The sequence below is a fragment of the Elephas maximus genome, chromosome 1, assembly GCF_024166365.1.
Source record: "Elephas maximus indicus isolate mEleMax1 chromosome 1, mEleMax1 primary haplotype, whole genome shotgun sequence".
Taxonomy (NCBI): domain Eukaryota; kingdom Metazoa; phylum Chordata; class Mammalia; order Proboscidea; family Elephantidae; genus Elephas; species Elephas maximus.
The window spans coordinates 89,374,329-89,391,639 of NC_064819.1; the positions used below are offsets into that span (position 1 = coordinate 89,374,329).

Below are 17,311 nucleotides of genomic sequence, written 5' to 3' on the forward strand. Positions count from 1 at the left end.
GGGTAAAAAACAGATATCAAAAGAGAGAAAAGGGGAGAGAGTCACTAAGGAAGGTGTATATAAAGAGCTTAAGAAAAAAGGCAGAAAAAGAGAGAGCATGAAATGCCAAGAGAATGAGAAAGTTAAAAATGCAGAAAATTGATTAGAATGACAGCTGATGGATAAATAAGAAACTGTTGGCTCTAGTGTAGGGTGCTATTCAAAGAATTTTATATTACAGAGAAAACAGTGGAGAGAACAACTGCTAATGGGTGTGGAGTGTCTTTTGGAAGTGATAAAAAAAAAAGTTCTGGAATTACCATTGATTGCACAACTTTGTGAACATACAAAAAAACCACCAAATTATATACTTTTAAAAGGTTAATTTTATGGTACATAAATTATATCACAAAAAAGGAATGATTGACATCCGAAACATTCAGAATGGTGGTTATGTCTTTTGGGGGAGGTATTTGATGAGATCAAGGAGAGACACATAGAACTCTCTAAGCCACTTGTAACATTTGCTCATTTCCTTAACCTGGTTGACAGGCGTATCAGGTATTGATTTCATTATTCTTTAAACTACAAAGATTGCTTTACTCACACATTTGTTTGAATATGTAACAATATTTTTTTTTACTCTTTAATATCTTGTAATGGGGAAAAGAACAATGAGAGACAGAGAAGGAAGAAACAAAGGAACAAAATCAGAAATTCCTGACAAAAAGAGAGATGCGATAGAGATTAAACACAAGATGGGAGAGAGACCGAGTGATGGGGAGGTTCTCATGCCATTCTGTAAGTTCCCAGGGTATTTTCTGCCAGCTGCACCACCTTCTCACTTGTGGACACCACTGTCCCCTATCCGGCCTTCCTAAGGTCTTCTGAGACCAGAGAACCCTGAGTCCTTGCCCCTCAACTGCCAGAGTACCTTGCAGCCTCGTCTGATCACTGAGCTGCCTTCTGTGCCCCAATACTTCTCTTTCAGAGAAAAAAAAATCTAATTGCCTCCTCTAGAATGCTTTCCCTGGTATATGCACCCCAGTTCATCCTTCACCTTATGCAGGCTTTTCTCATTCACCCAGTATCTTGGTATCATTGAGCCTCCAGATTTTGGAGTCTTTTGATAATGTTCTCATGAACTCCTCAGTGACTTAAAATGTGCCTGGGGCCACTCTCCCCTCCTGCCTGTAAGCTTCTCATGGCAGGGACTGAGAATGTGGGCCAATTCTCCCAACCAGGACATCTGGTTCAGCAAACGGGTTGCTAATGAGGCCAACACAACCAAGCTGAAGTCTCTCTGAAGGGGAATGCTTGGCCCAGAGAAAAATCTCTCATAGATAAAATGCTGTCTCTCTGATAAATTCCTTTTCGAATAAAGAATTATAAAAGCGGTGGGATATAAATACATATGGGATATAAGTTAGACAAAATCCATCCCAACCAAGAGAGAATCATCAGCTGCATAATTTAGGGTCAAAATTTCTCCCACAAATAAATAAGGGATAATAGAACACTTACAACAACTCTCAGAACATAAAACCAAACCAAAACCCACAGCTGTCGAGTCAACTCCAATTCCTAGGGACCCTCCATAATGACAAAAAATGTGTGCTGAATGAATGAACGAATCAGTGAATTGATCCAAGTGTTGCATTGGCCTGCTTTACCATCAACCAGTTAGTGAGAGGATTCAGAGGTATCCATGTTTCCCGGTACATTCTTTTGAGTTTTTATAAAGCAGGATGGAACACACTCAGTTGACAGCTCTCCTCCTTCTCTAGGGTCAGAAGGAACAGGCTATGGTCAACCAAACCTCCCTGGGGGGCTTTCTCCTTCTGGGCTTTTCTGAACACCCAGGACTTGAAAAGATTCTCTTTGTGGTTGTCTTGACTTCATACCTCCTGATCCTGGTGGGCAACACACTCATCATCATCCTGTTCTCCATGCAGGACCCCAGGCTCCATGCTCCAATGTACTTTTTCCTCTCCAAGCTCTCCTTCTTGGATCTCTGCTTCACCACAAGTTGTGTCCCCAGATGCTGTTCAACCTCTGGGGCCCAAAGAAGACCATCAGCTTCCTTGGGTGTTCCTTGCAGCTCTTCATCTTCCTGTTCCTGGCGACCACTGAGTGCATCCTCCTTACACTGATGGCCTTTGATCGCTACGTGGCTGTCTACCAGCCCCTCCACTATGCCACCACCATCCACCCCCGCCTCTGCCGGCAACTGACAGCTATGGCCTGGGTCACTGGTGGAGTCAGTTGTCCAGAAACCGTTCACCCTACACCTGCCCTTCTGCCCCCACCGACAGATGGTTGATTTTGTGTGTGAGGTCCCAGCTCTAATTTGACTCTCTTGTGGGGACACCACCTACAATGAGATCCAGATGACTGCTGGCAGTGTCCTCATCTTGGTGGTGCCCCTCACCCTCATCCCTATCTCTTACGGTGCCATTGCCCGGGCAGTGCTGAGAATTAGCCCTGCAAAGGGTAGGAGGAAGGCTTTTGGGACATGCTTCTCCCATCTCATTGTGGTCACCCTCTTCTATAGCTCAGCCATTGCTGTCTACCTCCAGCCCCAAAATCCCTATGCCCAAGAGAGGGGCAAGTTCTTTGCTTTCTTCTACGCAGTAGGCACTCCTTCGCTTAACCCTCTCATATACACCCTGAGGAACAAGGAGATAAAGAGGGCATTCATGAGGTTGCTGGGAAGGATGCGGACCCCAGACGAAGCTGACGGTTAGCTACTTAATGTGCTTTAAAGTTGAGAGATTCCTCACGCTTTTGTCAGTAAGCTTGCATTCTCCACCACGCTGCCTTCTGCACACCCATCATGCCTCAGTAAAGAGTAATAGTGCATGTGTGTGTGCGTGAGTACATGTATATGTGTGTGCATGTATAAGAGACAGAGATTGAGCATGGGGGTAAAGGGAAGTTATTGGAGTTGTTAGCTGCCATCAAGTCAGCACCCAATTCATGGCAGCCCCACACACAACAGGATAAGACTCTTGTGATCCACAGGGTTTTCACTGGCTGTCTTGTCAGTACTAGATCTCCAGGACTTTCTTCCTAGTCTTAGTCTGGAAGTTCTGCAGAAACCTGTTCAGCATCATAGCAACACAGAAGACTCTGCTGACAGACCAGTGGCGGCTGCCCTTGAGGACCAATGACCAGCAGTCAAACCAGGTCTCCCCCACGAAAAGCAAGAATTCTACCTCTGAGCCACCACTGGGAACAGCATCTGAATCCAATTCAATATTTTCTCTGTTCTCTCTTCTGTTTTTAACATTTCTCACATCCATGATTGTGTCCCTAATTTTATCATTCCCATTTCTAACTCCCTTGTCCTATCATCACTATTTCTTCACCTCCATTTCTAACCCCTACCATATCTTCTTTGTTTCTCCCTCAGGTCCGTTTCCACCACCTTATATGTCTCCTGTTTTGTACTCTAGTTGTATTTTACCCCATTTAGTAGCAGCTATACAGAGAGAAAGCTGAAGTCCAGGTAAGTTCAGAAATCCACCCAAGAACACACAAGTGTTAGAACTAAAACCCAAGTACCGTGGCTTCCAGTCAGACAACCTCTCAAATACACCTTGTTGTTTTCATACCTTCATCATTTATCCTGGTATCCTTAGGTTTGACCCCAAAACAGGGCCATAAGGACAACGCTTAACTTCTTCAGTCCTACTGTTTTTCCCTTTAGGGTGCCTGCGAATTGCAAGCAAAGGAGAAGCCCAGAAAGAGAGGGAAACAGTTTAATACTTAGGCTGGCAGGACAACTTCAACAATGGGGACGTTGGCGCCATCCACTGGTCATATATGATATTGCATCTGACATTCTAGTCACCTGACCCAACCACTCTCCACTGTCTTAACACTGTACTCTGCCCATAGAGATTATTACTGTTGTTATTATATAGCACCAGTGATATGTCAGGTACCATTGAAAGTGATTTACATGTATTAATTTATTTAATCCTCATAACAACACTATGAAGCAGGTAGTATTTTTTTTTTTTTTTCTCCAGATGCAGAAACTAAAACATAGAGTTTGAGTAGCAGCTTGAAAATGTCAGAGCCAGAATTTGGACTCGGGAGGACTGCAGAGTCTATTCTTTAGCCCTGCCTTTTGGTAGAAATAGTGCCTCTCCAGCTCAAGTGAGGAGTCTCAATTTCTCAAGAAATTTTGAGGAAATCCTTCCAACTTGCAAAGACATCTAACTTAATTCCCCCAGCCAAAGGAGTTTTTACTTCCCCGGAATAAGTGTTTTTCAGATCCTTTGAAGTTCCGTTGAGAAACACTAGCCTGTTGGAAGAAGTTTTGCTTCAGCTCATTTTGTGTGTTCCTGGTTTAGTTCCCCCAGTACATATCAGGCTCCCAGAAGTCAAGGACCAGAATTTCACAGGAAAGTGGTGAGCAGTTGTATAGATGAATAAGTGAATGACTGAATGAATGAATGAATCTCACTCTCCAAGACATGGGTAAAGGTTTACAGGGGATCGTAATCCCAGATGGTATGTCTCAGCTTTCCCATGACAATTACAGCTATACCAAATTCTGTTTGGGTACACATTAATAAAGTGAGAAAGAAAAAGGAAAATCCTAGTTTTGACTCAAGTCCCGACACAAAATGGCTTTGATTCAACATTTACCCCGGCCCCAGCACAGAGCTGCAGCATTAACTCTAAGTCCTAATCTTCATCCTCGCCATCCCTGTGCTAATCTTATTGTCTCCTCAGTCTCATTACTAACTGTATCCTAATCTTAATGTAGACCCCCCTTTATACTTAATAATCTTAATCTCAGTCTTACAAGAAATGTTAGCCTTAATTCTATTTTTCAAGTCATTTATGGAATAAATGACCATTTTCTGTCCTCTTTCTCTCACTAAAAGCTAGAAATCTCTACCGCTTTCTCTAGTTCCCTTTGCCCCATAGCTCTAGAGTTTGTGTAAAACAAAACCCCTTCTAGACAGACTCTAGGAAAATGCAACAGAGGAGAAGTTAATGAAGCAGTCAAAAAGAATGTTTTAATACAACCTACTTTTTTGAATAAAATTTTTTTTTTTTTTTATGGAGCGGAAAATCGAACATAAATGTATTTGATCATAATCCTCAAAGTGTCCAACAAAGATCTGGATGGTCAGAGACATATTCCCAGCACAAATAATAGTTATACAAGGGAGTTGGGGACAAATAAGGGGCCAAGTGAATACAGAATAAAGGAATAAAGTGTATTAGCGCTGGGGACAATGGGGATCAGAAAAGTCTTCCTAGAGGTATGAACCATGGCAGATGGAACAAAGTTAATATGAAATATTTGCTAAAGGCAGGAACAAGCATGTTGTGGATTAGCATGGGGAGATGTGAGGGAAGGAGCTAAGCTGGGAGCCAAATCATTAAGTAGGAAGGCATAGATTATTTTTTAAATACATAGAAGCTACTGAACTACATACAACTGAGTGCTTCAAGCCTACTGGATGTAGGCCCTTTGATGGTGGGCACTTACACATTCTAGCATAACTTAGTTGGAAGCATTTAAATGGCATTACTCAGGAAATCCTCGTGGCATAGTGGTTAAAAGCTATGGCTGCTAACCAAAAAGTAGGCAGTTCGAGTCCACCAGTTGCTCCTTGGAAACTCTAACGGGCAGTTCTCCTCTGACCTGTAGAGTTGCTATGTGTCAGAATTGACTCAATGGCAATGTGTAGTTGTAGTAGTAGTAGTATTCAGGAATCTCAGGGTTTTAGTTGCCTACTCAAGGATGGTTCCCAGTTCATGTCTGAAAGGGTCACTGAATCATGAATAGACACCAATGCACAGTGCCCAGTTCCAGCTCCCAGTGAAGCCAGCCTTCCTGGATACCCCAATCAGATAAACTCCCCCCACACACACCCTGAGAGTCCACTCAGCATGTTGCATGAGTGTTACTTATACATGTGTCTGTTTGTCTCCCTTCCTCCAAGGTGTGGGGCCACAGCCTTCTAGGTTTCAGTCAGGTCTGCACTAACTCAGTTTCAGAGCGTGGGGGGCTGCAATTAAGATGTGCCAGGGGGATGAGGATGCTGCCTAAAGCTGAGGGAGTGGGCTGCGATGCCTAAGGGGCCAAAGAACCAGGCCTGCTGGGGCCAAAGAAGTGGGGTCACCATTCAGATGGATTAGGATGGGGCCACGCAAAGCCAAGGGAGCTAAGTTGCCATCCCAGAGGATCTGGAAACCCAGGACCAAGGGGCCTCCACACAGAATCCAGAGGGTGTGACCAACACTGAGAGCCTGGAGGGCAAGGCCATTACCCAGCTGAACTCAGAGAAGAGAGGTTTATCTTCAAGACATGAGAGTTAATGAAATTTGTTCTGCTGGATTTTGGACTTGCTTGGTGCCCATTATCCCTCCTTTCCCTCCAATTTCTATTATTTGTAATGGAAATGGAAATATCTACCTTGTGTTTATTCCACTATCGTACTTTGGAAACAGATAACTTGTATTCTAGATTTCACAGGAACACAGATGAAGAGAAATTTTGCCCTAGGATAGAATACACCTAAAATCTCACCCATATTTGATTTAGACGATTGAGAAGATGAGATTTTGGACTTAGAGTTGACTTAAGACTTTTGGGATGATGTGATGCAGTGAATGTGTACTACATGTCGAAAGGACATGAATTTGGGGGGCCAAAGGGTGGAATATTAAGGATTGAACCACATCTCCCAAAAACACATGTTGTAAATCCTGACCTTTATGCCTGTGGTTATAATCTCATTTGGGAATGGGTTGTCTTTGTTACGTTAATGAGACAGGGTTAGTGCAGGGTACTTCTTGAGTCAATGTCTCTTTAGACATAAAACAGATTAAACAAGCCAGCAAAGGAGAGATGGGGAAGAGAGATGCCAAGAGTCACATGGTTGTCTCCAAGAAACGAGGAAGCTGAAGATGCAAGGACCTTCCTCCCGAGCTGACAAAGAGAAAGCCTTCCCCTAGAGCTGGCGCTCTAAATTAGGACTTGCAGCCTCCTGAAATGTGAGAAAATAAATTTCTGTTTATTACCCACTTGTGGTATTTCTCTTATATCAGCACTAGGTAACTAAGAGGTTTTAACAAACAGCATGAAGAGATGGTAAGCAGAGAGATGTAAAAACTGCATAAGAGCAGTTTTTGAACCTCCTCTTACTTCATGAGGCAGGAGACTCAAGATCAACAGACCAAGGCTGATTCCTTTGAAGCAGAGGTCAGACATGCCTCCTCTCTCTGCCATCTTTACTAATTCTCACACCAACCATCCCTCCCACTGCACTGTGTCTACTTCTCTGCTGTGTTCAATAGTTTATTGCAATGACCACACAGAACTCACAGACAATACTAACGATTATGAGGTTTCTTAGGGGAGTAATAGGTTACATTCAGGTTCAGGAATGCTCAGTATACAGTACTTCCATCAGGACAGCCTTTTCCCAGCTGCGTTCACAGGCATGCCTCTCCCTGGCCCTCTATCTCTGCCTAAAGACACTCATCTTTCTTACTCCAAGGGCTGGGAAGCCCACTGCACAGTCTCTCCTGCCAGGCCTCTCCTGCCTCCACTCTTCTGCCGCTGCTTCTCTGCCGCTGGTTTTCACCATCTTCAGGGTTAAATCTACAAGAAAACATCTAGAATAAAAGCTTAATAAGAGGTAGGGGGCCAGGATGGCGGACTAGGTAGACGCTACCTCGGATCCCTCTTGCAACAAAGACTCGGAAAAACAAATGAATTGATCACATACATAACAATCTACGAACCCTGAACAACAAACACAGATTTAGAGACGGAGAGCGAACAAATACGGGGAAGCAGCGATTGTTTTCAGAGCCTGGAGCCAGCATACCAGTCAGGTAACCTTCAGCGCCCGATTTGGGGCAGAGCCCAGGGGAGCAGACGACACAAACAAGGGGCCCAGCCCTAGCCCCCGAACTCACTCTGGTCTGACTGAGACTAGAGGAATCCCGGCGGCCATGGTCCCCAGACCTTCTGTTGGCACAGGACAGGAACCATCCCCGAAGACAACTCATCAGACATGAAAGGGACTGGTCAGTGGGTGGGAGAGAGATGCTGATGAAGAGTGAGCTAATTATATCAGGTGGACACTTGAGATTGTGTTGGCAGCTCTTGTCTGGAGGGGGGATGGGAGGATAGAGAGAGGGAAGCTGGCAAAATTGTCACGAAAGGAGAGACTGAAAGGGCTGACTCAATAGGGGGAGAGCAAGTGGGAGTACGGAGTAAGATGTATGTAAACTTATATGTGACAGACTGATTGGATTTGTAAACGTTCACTTGAAGCTTAATAAAAGTTAATAAAAAAACAAAAAGCTTAATAAGTGTGGGAAGTCATAATTTCTACACTAGCCTACTGGATCCATGGTCCAACTGAAACCACCATGAAGGAACAGGATACTCAGTGAGGAATTCATCCAACAAATAAACACACTAATGCCTGCAAAGCCTAAACCACCTCCACTACCTGTGCCTTTACTGATCAGAGACAGTTTATTGAACAGTGTGCCAAGTCCGCTAAGGCATTGGAGATATTGTGAAATTATGTAAAGAGTGCTTCTATAGAGCTTGGAGCTTCATGTGAGTGACACACATTTATAAACAACCACAAGTTATTATGACTGTGATAAGGAAAAGTAGGGGGTGTTATTAAAGCTTGTAATTGGGGGAAGACCTTACTAAATACTTTCGCACAATTTTACCTACCACATTAAAAAAAAATAGCATTTTTATGACCATTCTCATTTTTGATGACACTGTGAAAGTGGCACGTGGGACTGAGACATCTGAAACTGTAGAGTTTCCAGAAGGCAGTTTCCATTTATTACCTGTCTTATCTGTCTTTCTGGGCCTGTTGAGGTCAAGGGGTCCTAACTTCCATCTACATGGTGGTGTAATAGCTAAGTGCTCGGCTGCTAACCAAAGGATGTGCATCAGAATCGACTCGACAGCAACTGGTTTGGGTGTTTTGTTTTGTTTTGTTTATGCTTTTTTTTCCAGCTTTTGGTGATTCTATTTTGTCATTTTCCCCCTCGATATATCCTTTACCTCAGATCCCCTCCCTGCGGTTAGAGTGAGGAGGTGCAGCCAAGCCCAGCAATACTGTGTGGATTCTATCACTTCTGTCTCTGAAATGGCCCTGCTGCATGTTGAATTGTGTCCCCCTCAAAATTTGTGTTGTAAATCCTAACTCCTATACCTGTGGTACTAATTCCATTTGGGAATGGATTTTCTTTATTATGTGAAGAGGCAATATCAGTGTAGGGTGTGTTTTAAGGAAGTTAACTTTCTGAAGAAGATCACCAGTATTATTTTCTGAGACCCCTTGAAATGAGTTGGAACTGCCAACCTGTTAGCTACTAGTCAAGCATTTAACCATTCGTGCCACCCAGGGGAATCCTTACTCTCATCTAGGCTTGGAAAATTCCAACTCATAGTTTTACATGAGTAAAAAGGACCAGGCTTACTGGTCGGACAGAGAATGGAGAAACCCTGAGACTATGGCCCCCAGACACCCTTTTAACTCAGTACTGAAGTCACTCCTGAAGTTCAATTCACTCTTTAACCAAAGAATAGACAGGCCTACAAAATACAACAAGATTAAATGGGCCCAGCAGCCCAGGGGCAAGGACAAGAAGGCAAGAGGGGACAGGAAAGCTGATAATGGGCAACAAAGGTTGAGAAAGGGAGAGTGGCAACCAATGTCATAAAGCAATATGTGCCTTAATTGTTCATCAAGAAATGAATTTGTTCTGTAAATCTTCATCTAAAGTACAACAAAAAATACTAAGCATTTCATAAGCAAAATGAGCACTTAAGAGTAAGAAAACAAAAGCAAACTACGTCCACAAGAAGAAAGGCCCCCTGAAAAAACAAGCAGGCATGACAGCAGAATCAAGTAACTCAGATAATAGAATAATTAGAAAATGATATAAAATAGCTGTGCTTACTAAGATTAACAAAACAAGCTTTAAAATAAGGAAATTAGAATTTATAAAAATGTGCAAGAAAATTGGGATAGAACAATACTGTATATAACATTTAAATAAAATTTAGAAACGAAAATATAATGATAAAAGTGAAAACCTCAATGGACTTTTCCAGACAAAAACAGACAATGTGACACAAGTAGACTGTTATTAATGGAAGTTCTAAAGAATCTACTTTAGGTCGAAAAATCCCACATGGAAGTAATGAAAGAAAGAATACAAAAAAGGGGTAAGTACATCAGTAAATTTAAATGAACATTAACTATGAAAAAATTAAAATATCTGACGAGGTTAAAAAAGCTAGTATATATGTTGGGAAGGGGTAAATACAGTTAATTTAAGTCTAAACTTTCCATTCCCCACCCCCCGCCCAGAATAATGCTGGAGATACAGATATATTTATAGTCTGACAAAAGTTTTCAAACTGAATTTCTTGCTCAATATGTGATCTTTTGTTCTGTACATTTCAGAATAGGGCATAGAAAGAGAATATTTTGTGGTTCTCCATATGCTAAATTTCCAACTTATTGCTGGACTCCTCTGTAATTCAGGTGCTCTAATGTCATAAATAATGAAGATACAAACCCAACTGTGGAGTTTTCACTTCTTGCTGTTACTGTCTTGTCAATTCCGATTCATGGTGACCCCATGTGTGCAGAGTAGAACTGTTCCATAGGGTTTTCAAGGCTGTGACATTTCAGAAACACATCACCGGTCCTTACTTTCAAGGCTTCTGTGAGAGGGTTTGAACCGCCAACTTTTCGAATACTAGCTGCAGCACCACCCAGGAACTCCAGAGTTCTCACTACCGGGGAGTAGTCCACAATAACATGGTATTAACAATGCGTGGCTAATTGCCTCCATGAACAACTAACCTCTTCACCATGAGACCAGAAGAACTAGATGGTGCCAGGCTACCATGAACCTGTTGTCATCGAATAAATTCTGACACATAGCAACCCTATAGGATGAAGTAGAACTTACCCATAGGGTTTCCAGGGCTGCAATCTTACATAAACAGACTGCCACATCTTTTCCCATAGAGAAGTTGGTGGGTTCAAGGCTACTTGGGCTCTGTTACTGAATATTTTAATCAAAGATTCCAAAAAAGAACCCTGATCAAAAAAGAGAAAGCAGAACAGACTTGCAAATTCTTATGGAATCCAGACTTTCTGGAACTATTGAGACTAGATGAACCCCCAAAGTTATTGCCCTGAGATAATCTTTAACCCTTAAAACTTAAAATATTTCCTGAAGTCGTCTTTAAACCAAACAATACTTTAGATTCATTAGTAAAGAACGTCTTCCTTGAGCACTGTGCTCTTTTAAAGAACTATCTACATATGATCAAACTTGTAACAGCAGCTTGAAAGGTTAAACAGAAAGTTCAGAGAGCAGTGAGTTGATGTGAACAGAAAAGGAACAGTTAAGGAAGGTGAAAACGGTTGCACGACTTGAAGGCTGTAATCGATAGCATTCAATTGTACATGTGGAAATGGTTGGAATGGTGTATGTTCTGCAGTGTATATGTTCAACAATAACAAAAATAAATAAAATATGTATATTTTAATATGTATTTATGGAGTTATAGAAAAAAAATTGCTCTCAAGTCAATTTCAACTCATAGCGACCCTATACGACAGAGTAGAAGTGCCCCATAGAGTTTCCAAGGAGCGGCTGGTGGATTCGAACTACCAGCCTTTTGGTTGGCAGCCATAACACTTAACCACTGAACAACCAGGGCTCTTGGAGCCTGAGGGACCTGACAGTTTATGTTTTTTCAGAACCATGGTGAGATTCACGTATCCTGGAGTATAAGGTTTAAAGCTCTCAGTTGGATTCAAACGGACACTGGGGAAGTAAGTTTAAAATAAACCCCAGTGGATATGAAACTATTTTAAACAGTTATTAATCACAATCTCAAGCAATGCATTCCCCCTTAGGCTAATAGCCATATTTACATCATTATAACAGAAGGACCTGTTCAGGAAGAAGAGGCAGCTTCAGGCCAATCTTGGCCAAATACTAGAGTGGACTAAGAACAAGGCAGTTACAGGCATGTGTGTTTGCTTTTGACATGCAGAGTCTGATACTTTAGCTCGATACTTAATACGTTCCAGGGAATGTTATATACTGTGTTTTGAAGAGATGTGGTGAGCACAAATTCGATCTGCTAAATTCTTTCACAAAAGTGTCTCATAGATGTCTTATAGTTAGTACCCTGAAATTGCCTGTAAGACTAGGTATAGAGTCATTCCTAGAAGGCTAGTTCAGAATTTAGAAGCAAACGACATAGCGTTTGAGTGGGGGGCGGGGGGGAGGCTTACTGCCTATTGCCACCTAGTGGAAAAATCGGGTAATTGCATCTGGGTAGGTTCATTTGGAAAAAATTGGGCATTTGGGACATCTGTAACTTCTGCCTCATAGGAACCAGTTTTGTGCTAATCGTTATAAAAGAAACTATTTATTCACCTAAGTCAACTAGAAGTTTAAAACGAGTTCAGCGTTTAGGAATAAAGTTGAGTGAGAGGCAGAACTGGTAAGGTAGTGCTTTTTCCGTGTTAATCAATCAACCCCAAAGACATTTTTTCATATGCCTTTCTGCCTTTTTTTTTTTTTTTTAACCTAAGTACATTCTTAGAAGTACTCAGGGAGAGATGAGTATGATTGTGAGTCTGAGTTCTGTGATGCACAGGGGTGGCTAAGAAAAGAGAGGAGAAAGGTCTGACATTCCACATTGTCACCAGTGACCCTCAGCCTGAGATGCTGCTCCAAAGGTTGCATTCAAAGGCAAAACCGGCCACCTGAGGGTAAACAGAGCTCTATCAAGGGAGTGAGTCCAATCCCCAAACACAGTCCCTGAGGTAGATGGAGAAGCAGCATAAAAAGTGTCCAGGTGTCCAGAGGCCTGTGAGTATAGGGACTTGGAGCCTTTAGATGCCCTCTCTCACCTCCGTCAGTGCAAGTCAAGGCTTATGTGGAAGTGCTTGGCTGTGCTCGCTCGATGGGGCTCCAGCAGCCCCTCTAAGGTTGGGTATAATTTGAGAGAGAGATGAGCACACACGCAACTTTGGCCCACCATCACCCTATCCCTTAGGTAAGTACCCATCACCTACATTTCAGCTTTTCTCTTTTGGGCCCATAACCAATTAGATATGGGAAAGGTGGCAGGCAAGGGCAAGCAGGACCTAGAATTCACTCAGGGCTGGGGGATGGCCATCGAGAGCGACACGGGATTATTGTCAGAAGGGCAAGAGGCAGGTCGGACTGGCGTCCCAGGGCTATGCCTGGATCCTCTGCATCAAAACACAGAAATTGAACACAAAAATTCTGTAAACCAAAAAGCAACAAATAGTAGAATCCATATATATATTTAAAACAAAATTTAGAAGGTCATTTTATTAGTTTCCCAGAGTTGCAACAAATTATCACAAACTTGGTTGCTTAAAAAAAATAAATTGATTCTTACAGATCTGGAGGCCAAAAGTCTGGAATCAAGGCATGAGCTGGGCCACACTCTATCCCAAGGCTCTAGGGGAGAGTCCTCCCTTGCCTCTTTCAGGTTCTGCTGGCTCCAGGCGTTGCTTGGCTTGTGGCAGCATCACTGCCATCTCTGCCTCCGTCTTCACATGGCCTTCTCCCTGTGTCTCACTATTCTCCCCTTCTGTCTCTCATAAGGACACTAGTCAGTGCATTTAGAGCCCACCCGAGTCCAGGATGACCTTATCTTGAGATCCTTACCTTAATTACATCGGCAAAGGCCCTTCTTCCAAAATAAAGACACATTCTGAGGTTCTAGGTGGACGTAGTTTTTCAGGGGGCCACCATTCAACCCACTACAATCATGATATAAGAATTTCTATTTGTGACAATGAAATTAAAAAATAAATATCCTGAGCTATGAAAAATCAAGAAATAGTGGCAGAACTTTTTTCAGGAATATGCAAATTAATTGCAATTTCATTTTTGAGGTTGAAAAAGGATGTATGGAAGGAGCATAAAATCATCTTCTTATTTAAAACTCTGGTTGACCAGATCGACAGCTCTCCAGAGGCGGAACGTTGTCTTTTGTTGCCCAGAATTATTTCTAATAGTGATTTTGATGTAATAAAACAGAAAAACAGTGGAAAAGCTGGATTTCACTATTTCCTACCTCTCTTTCCCTTCAGAGAGTTTACAAGCCGTTTATATTGGATTCCAAATACATCGCATCTACTAGATGACTACTCAAATTCCAAAAGAAATGAAGTGGTACATGTTATAAATTTTAAAACAAATATGTAATAAACGTATTGGATGAAAATATATAGTTCTGTGTGGATAAGTTTTCCAGTTGTGTGAAAGGACAACTACACCTTTATCTTTCTTTTATTTTGCTGGACATATTTCTTGATATCAATTTGCTTTATAAATTACTTGCTTGTTGTTGTTGTTGCTGTTAGGGGCCATCGAGTCAGTTCTGACTCATAGCGACCCTATACACAACAGAACGAAACACTGCCCGGTCCCGTGCCATCCTTACAATCGTTGTTACACTTGAGCTCATTTTTGTAGCCACTGTGTCAATCCACCTCGTTGAGGGTCTTCCTTTTTTCCGCTGACCCTGTACTTGGCAAAGCATGATGTTCTTCTCCAGGGATTCACCCCTCCTGATAACATGTCCAAAGTATGTAAGGCACAGTCTCACCATCCTTGCTTCTCAGGAGCATTCTGGTTGTAATTCTCTAAGACAAGTTTGTTCTTTTTTTGGCCGTCCATGGTATATTCAATATTCTTCAGCAACACCACAATTCAAAGGTGTCAATTCTTCTTCTATCTTCCTTACTCATTGTCCAGCTTTCACATGCATATGATGCAATTAAAAATACCATGGATTGGGTCAGGTGCCCCTTAGTCAAGGTGACATTTTTGCTTTTCAACATTTTAAAGAGATCCTTTGCAGTAGATTTGCCCAATGCAATTCATCCTTTGATTTCTTGACTGCTGTTTTCATGGCTGTTGATTGTGGATCCAAGTAAAACGAAATCCTTGACAGCATCAATCTTTTCTCTGTTTATCATGATGTTGCTCATTGGTCCAGTTGTGAGAATTTTTGTTTTCTTTATGTTGAGGTGTAATCCATACTGAAGGCTGTGGTCTTTGATCTTCATTAGTAAGTACTTCAAGTCCTTTTCACGTTCAGCAAGCAAGGTTGTGTCATCTGCATAATGCAAGTTGTTAATGAGCCTTGCTCTAATCCTGATGCCCCATTCTTCTTCATATAGTCCAGCGTCTCGGGTTATTTCCTCAGCATACAGACGAATAAGTATGGTGAAAGGATCAAACCCTGACGCACACCTTTCCTGACTTTAAACCACTCAACATCCCCTTCTTCTGCCCAAACAATTGCCTCTTGATTTATGTAAAGGTTCCTCATGAGCACAATGAAGTGTTCTGGAATTCCTATTCTTCCCAATGTTATCCATAATTTTTATGATCCGCACAGTTCAAGTCCTTTGCAGAGTCAATAAAACACAGGTAAACATCCTTCTGGTATTCTCTGCTTTCAGCCGGGATCTATCTGACATCAGCAATGATATCCCTGGTTCCACATCCTCTTCTGAAACTGGACTGAATTTCTGGCAGTTCCCGGTCAATACACTGCTGCACTAATTTTTCATTGATCTTCAGCAAAATTTTGTTTGCCTGTCACATTAATGATACTGTTGAATAATTTCTGCATTCGGTTGGATCACGTTTCTTGGGAACAGGTGTAAATATGGATCTCTTCCAGTCAGTTGGCCAGGAAGCTGTCTTCTATATTTCTTAGCATAGATGAGTGAGCACCTCCAGCTCTGCGTCTGTTTGTTGAAACATCTCAATTGATATTCCGTCAATTCCTGGAGCCTTGTTTTTCTCCAATGCCTTTGGAGCACCTTGGACTTCTTCCCTCAGTACCATCAGTTCCTGATCATATGCTACCTCTTGAAATGTTTAAACAGCGACTCATTCTTTTTGGTATAATGACTCTGTGTATTCCTCCGTCTTCTTTTGATGTTTCCTGTGTTGTTTAATGTTTTCCCCATAGAATCCTTCACTATTGCAACTCGAGGCTTGAATGTTTTTTTTTTTTTCCCAGTTCTTTCGGCTTGAGAAACGCCGAGTGTGTTCCTCCCTTTTGGTTTTCTATCTCCAGCTCTTTGCACATGTCATTATAATACTTTACTTTCTTTTCTCCAGCCGCCCTTTGAAATCTTCTGTTCAGTTCTTTTACTTCATCATGTCTTCCTTTTGCTTTAGCTGCTCAACGTTTGAAAGCAAGTTTCAGAGTCTCCTCTCACATCCATCTAGGTCTTTTCTTTCTTTCCTGTCTTTTCGATGACCTCTTGCTTTCTTCATGAATGATGTCCTTGATGTCATTCCACAACTCGTCTGGTCTTTGGTCACTAGTGTTCAATGAGTTAAATCTATTCTTGAGATGCTCTCTAAATTCAGGTGGGGTATACTCAAGGTCATATTTTGGCTCTCGTGGACTTGCTCTGATTTTCTTCAGTTTCAGCTCGAACTTGCATATGAGAAATTGATGGTCTTTTCCACAGTCTGCCCCTGGCTTTTCCCGACTGATGATATTGAGCTTTTCCATCGTCTCTTTCCACAGATGTAGTCAATTGGATCCTTTTTGTGTTCCATCTGGCAAGGGCCATGTGTATAGTCACCATTTATGTTGGTGAAAGAAGGTTATTTGCAATGAAGAAGTTATTGGTCTTGCAAAATTCTATCATTCGATCTCCGGAATTATTTCTATCACCAAGGCCATATTTTCCAACTACTGATCCTTCTTCGTTTCCAGCTTTCACATTCCAATCACCATTGATTATCAATGCATCCTTATAGCGTGTTCGATCAATTTCAGACTGTAGCAGCTGATAAAAAAAAAAAAAAAAAACTTCTATTTCTTCATCTTCGGCCTTAGTGGTTTGTGCATAAATTTGAATAACAGTCATATTAACTGGTCTTCCTCGTAGGCATATGGATATTATCCTATCACTGACAGTGTGGTACTGCAGCATGGATCTTGAAATGTTCTTTGTGACGATGTATGCAACACTACTTGTCTTCAAGTTGTCATTCCCAGCATAGTAGACTATACAATTGCCCAATTCAAAATGGCCAATACCAGACCATGTCAGCTTACTAATTCCTAGGATATCAAAGTTTATGCATTCCACTTCATTTTTGACAATTTGAATTTTCCTATATTCATAGTTCGAACATTCTAGGTTCCGATTATTAATGGATGTTTGCAGCTGTGTCTTTGTCTTTTCAGTCA

The 17,311-nt window shown here is 41.9% G+C and overlaps 1 protein-coding gene and 1 pseudogene across 1 annotated transcript in view; one reads left to right on the forward strand and one right to left on the reverse strand.

The window, feature by feature from the left end:
- The window catches only part of LOC126074400 (HLA class I histocompatibility antigen, A alpha chain-like), a 110,056-nt gene that overhangs the window by 69,311 nt on the left and 23,434 nt on the right, over window positions 1-17,311 (reverse strand). The gene's annotated exons all lie outside the window — the stretch shown is intronic.
- On the forward strand, window positions 1,785-2,726 carry LOC126066540 (olfactory receptor 2H2-like; annotated as a pseudogene).